Genomic DNA, 4935 nt, shown 5'->3' with positions numbered 1-4935 from the left:
GTAGTGTTCACAATATGCATTATTTTAGAGTATAAATAATAATAAAATAAATTTTAAGATTAAAATCCATGCTTGATTTTTGATGAACATGAGTGGGCCTCTTACATTAATAATCTATTGTTCATCATGGTGGTACTTGGAGAAATTAGCAACGTTTTGTTTAGGTGGTACTTGATGAAAACAACTGCTACAGACGGACTTTTTAAAATTAATTAATTTGCCCTTCAGCACCACAGTTTAATTCCTTTTCCAGTCAGCAGATGGCGTGTGTGAGTTTGTTTTCAAAGTTGTGTCGCACTGAATGGCACCGCGTGTGACAGTCTGAGCACACGCACAAACACGCTCACGCACGCGCTCACACGCACACACGTGCACCCGCTCACACGCAGAGTGATCATCCTGCCTGCTGTTATCGCCGGAGTAGTTTGTGCACAGTAATAGTTTAGTCAGTCGGGTCACGTTGGACGTTACGCCGTGCTTGAGTTTATTCATATTTTTGCGGACTTGACTGCAGCAAAACCCAGCAACACCGCCGAGCAAAAAGAAAACATTTTTCCTACTCGTCTGCTCCCTGAAGAGGACGGCTAGCAGGTAAGGTTAGCTTGGATTCAATAAACCAACCGAATGGCTTGACCTGAGTTTACAAAAGGGGCACGTACGTCTTTTTATTACATTGTGTCTCATTTCTTGTTGGTGTCGTTGGTAAACATCGTGACAGGTGAACTAAGGGGAGCAGGTGAATTCACCGTTTATATATATTCAACTCACATTAACATTATGATCATATGAAACAAAATATACCACCTGATTTTTTTTTAACCATTGGTCTTGTCGTATTGAACCCATTTATCCACTCGATTTAGGTCCAATTGACACCCCAAAGAGTTCGAATACAAGAGAATTCTCTCCCAAATAGGAATTAGGGTGTTAACTTAATATGTTTGCAATTGTTTGTGTTGTAGGACAGCACGAAGTGTCAAAAATATCAGAAACACACCCCACTATAATGATTTGTGGTTTTATACAGTAATTAAAAAAACGCGCACACTCATAAAGTAAAAACAATATTTCGCCCCTCACAATATAAATTCCAACTTTGTGGGTCATTGTTATTTTTTATTACTCTGTTCTTTTTCGCATCTCATCGGACTTTGCAGGTGTACCTAAAGTGAGGGCTGAGTGCATTTTCTCTTAATGAAGTGTAATGATGTACACTGCACAGTAATTGTTCTGTCATCTCATGCAATGTAATGAACAGTGATGAAAAAAAGTAAGTCATTTGAATTGCATTCCCCAGCAAATGAAATTGCTTGCTCCACAGTTAATAGGATCCAGAGCCTTATAAAAGCAGCTCTGCCAATTCTCGAGTATTTGTTGTTTACTCTCATTTATTTCCATGTAATGAATGAAGAAGTTAGCCATGTGATTTGTGAGAAACTGCAAGTACAGTATACCCACTTTGATGGGAAATGGCGATGATTGGGTAATATTTGGTGTCATGTTTTAGAGGAAGCCAAAGTGAGATTTCAAACAGAAGTGCAATAACGCAGTAGCCTTTGCTTTGAGCCTTTACTGTAATAAACAAGCATAATAATAATAATTTGTATTCATATAGCGCTTTTGAAGGGCTCACATAAGATCCCCTAGTGTGTTCACATCTTCTTTTTTTTTATATATGATTGTGCAGCCTGGGTTAACATATATAGAATTCGGCATGATATTGATTTTAATTTTCAACCTCGTGACTCCTCTGCTGCCATGGTCATTATTTCCACAATGTAATATTTTCTTTATGAGAGGGCTTATTCTCTAAGTGTAAACATTGTTTCAGCCGAGAAATAATCTATCAAACTCAATTTTCCAATGTTTTTGTTTTGGGTTTTATGTGCGCCTAGATTCAAGCGAGATGGCACATCTGTGGTTTCCTTTAGGAAGTTCCTGTGTTCATCCTGAATTTGCCTGGGAGACAGCAGAGTTATTCCACACTGGCTGAAACGATTTGAAATGGAAATTACTCATGCAAATGCTCTGCTGTGTCTTTAGGGGTAACATCGGACCTCCTGTGCCTAGTCTGCTACACTTTAAACTCAAATGTAGTCCTTGTGAGCAGCATGTGTGTGTTATGTAATTCTTCCCAACAGTAAGATGTGCCACCACATTACAGGGTTGATTTTTTTTTTGTTTTTGATCGAATTAATCTTATAAATTGCATTATCTGATTTATTTGTTTCTCTGACACATAAAATAGCAGCTCCTTCCCGGTGCATTTAAGTCATTAAAAGGAATAATTGTGTTTCCTTACTTATTGGCTGACCCAGACAGTTGTTAAGTGCGCATTTTATTTAAATCGCTGTACATAAAGACGACTAGATGACATTTGTTGACCAAGTGAGAAAGTTGATATTCCTTCCGCAATATAGACCCAATCTTTATATTGAACATTCAATGGATATCTTCAAGCCAAGTTGGTGAAAATCTGACTAGACCAACCTCATGCTATGCACTAAACATCAACATTATTGTGGCTGATCATTTTAGTGTGGCAAAGTTGCGCACAATTGACACAACTGCTATGTTAGCATCAGAATGCTAACACAATTTTGGAGCTGTCATGGTTCTTCCATCCCCATTGTAGACCAGGGGGGTCAAACGCATTTTTGAGGACGTACCAAATCATAGTTATGGTTTCCCACAGAGGGTCGTTATAACTGTGAACCCATATAAATGTATGACCCACCTTACACTATCACATACACACAACAAATTGATGGAAAGCCAGTTTTGAAATCAGAAGCCAGTCAGTGATTGTTCAACAATTTAAAATTGAAAACGGAAGAAAATGTGCTAGAAACAGGAAGTTGACGTACGTGATCTGCCCTTCGCGGACGGGACACATAAAATGAGGTCGCGGGCCAGATCTGGCCCCCCGGCCTTGAATTTAACACATGCGTCGTAGAAAAGTTAGGGATTCACGTAATATAGAAATTAACAATGTACACAGTTGTTCTAAGGCTGCTACTGTGGTACATTGACTTACAATTGCCTCAATAGAGTTCTGGAGATTTTGTTTTGGTGTTTGTGTATCTCGGCAAAATTGGCTTTATGAGCTACTTTCAGATATGCCACAGCTCAAGTGAATAAAAAAGAAATAAAAAGAAACTAACAGTTGCGGTACACTTTCAGCCATTAATTTAATGGCGCAAATTCAAAATGTTATCACGCATGAGCAACCAAACTGGCCAAAACTCATGTCGAGATGCTCACAGAGTTCTCACCGGCAATGTACCTGATGTAACTTCCTCAGCAACGCCCCCTTTAAAGGCGTCCTGCTTTCATGCACAGTTGTGACACAGTGACTTTCGGCTTGTCCCAACAAAATAAATGGGAATGGTTTTGAGGAGCTGGAATGGATTCATGGAATTTCAGTTCATTTCAATGGTAAATACTGTATTGGTTTGTATAAGCATTTTTTTTTTTTACGTCCACAGACCGAGCCTCTCGTAAAGAGCCAACTCAACTATGACAAGCTGTAAGGATTTGAGTGCAGTCTTGTGATTGTCGGTCAAAGAGCGCTCTGTGTGTACAGTGCGCCATGGGATCCAGTGGTGATTGGAGCATAATAACAAGCATATGAGGATCATTTAAGACAGTTACATAAGTCATCGCTCGTCCCCAGCGATTACTCTCACGCCTGATAATGGTGTTAGGGGCCGACGTGCCTCGTGTCTCCATGCAGGGGTGTGCCCCTTTGGCGGGTTTGCCTTCCACTCTGATAAAAATGCCTCACTGTACTGTGATAGCGAAATGCGGGTCGCTCATGTCCACATTTTTCGTACAAAGCGAACGTCTTGGTAATGCATTTACTATCAGTATCCACCAGCTTGCTTTGTTCTCTGACTTTTCTTCGTTGTGGCAACAAAATCCTTCAGAGCAGATACATCGGTGTGGAAATAAGTGTAAGAGCAAGAAGGCAGCAGAAGAGTTGTGCTGCTTTTTTTAATTAAAAAAAAAATCATAGAGGCCGGTTAATTCAAGGTATGAATGTCAATGTTAAAATTAATTGTTGAGTCAACATGTCTTGAAGCAACTGAGATAAAATGGAAGTAACTACAGTAAATGGCTGCCACCAGCGCGACATATTATTTAGATCAATACAACACTTGAATCTAGACAAAAGTTCAGGACATTTCAAGAGAGTGTTTGAGGGAAACCATGCAGATATTATAGGCGATTCAGTCATTTTTTTAAACAAAAAAAATCCCACTACTGTAGGTTGTTTCTCTCACATGATTGACATGAGAAACAGGACAAACCGGCCTCCACTGCAAAGTGCAGAATTTGGCCGTAATTAAACACTTCACAGTGCTAGCAGGTGAAGGTGCTCTCAGCAGTTTGTGATTGGTTAATGAGTGATGGATATGCCTTCAAGATGGTGGCAGCCCCCGCAGGCTTTGCCTCTAATGATTACTCTCTAACTGGTTAATCTTGTACTGCTTTCAGAAAGGAAGATTTAATGCGTCAGACTAAAACCATCCTGACATTAGTTTTTCGGGGACAATGACAAAGCGGACAACCATTTTTTTTTGATTGGTTGACAAAATTTGATTTGTCAGACCATAAATTATTAACATATCATCAAAAGTACAAATCATCCCTCCTGGTTAATCACGAAGAAGACGCTTTGTGGTCGAGACAGGTCAAACTGGGCCGTAAGACCTGGCTTGGTTTGCACACATCTCTTCACCTCTGTTGTTCATCTACAAGAAATGACAAGGTCTGTTCTGCGTTAGCTTCTTTTATTGTGTCATCAACTTTTTGCAGCAACGGCCAAAAATTACAACAGCCATTAAAAAATGTGACGTCACCTCCTGTACTAAGCATTCCACCTTGTGACTTGTTGTGGCTTATTTCTATATAAAAAAACAACATCGGCAA

The 4935-nt window shown here is 39.7% G+C and overlaps 1 protein-coding gene across 1 annotated transcript in view; it reads left to right on the top strand.

Annotated features, from left to right (window-relative positions):
- The first annotated feature begins 334 nt into the window (after nucleotides 1-334).
- pip5k1bb (phosphatidylinositol-4-phosphate 5-kinase, type I, beta b) overlaps nucleotides 335-4935 on the top strand; it is a 29773-nt gene continuing 25172 nt past the window's right edge. Inside the window, exon 1 of the mRNA XM_088296589.1 lies at nucleotides 335-591. The gene's annotated coding sequence lies outside the window, so the exon portion shown is untranslated. The remainder of the gene's footprint in view (nucleotides 592-4935) is intronic.

The sequence above is a fragment of the Idiotropiscis lumnitzeri genome, chromosome 1 (assembly GCF_059441095.1).
Source record: "Idiotropiscis lumnitzeri isolate Australia: NSW breed Sydney's pygmy pipehorse chromosome 1, RoL_Ilum_1.0, whole genome shotgun sequence".
NCBI classification, from domain to species: Eukaryota; Metazoa; Chordata; class Actinopteri; order Syngnathiformes; family Syngnathidae; genus Idiotropiscis; species Idiotropiscis lumnitzeri.
Note: the sequence above shows the minus strand (reverse complement) of the source record. Positions and strands in the feature narration are given on the sequence as shown.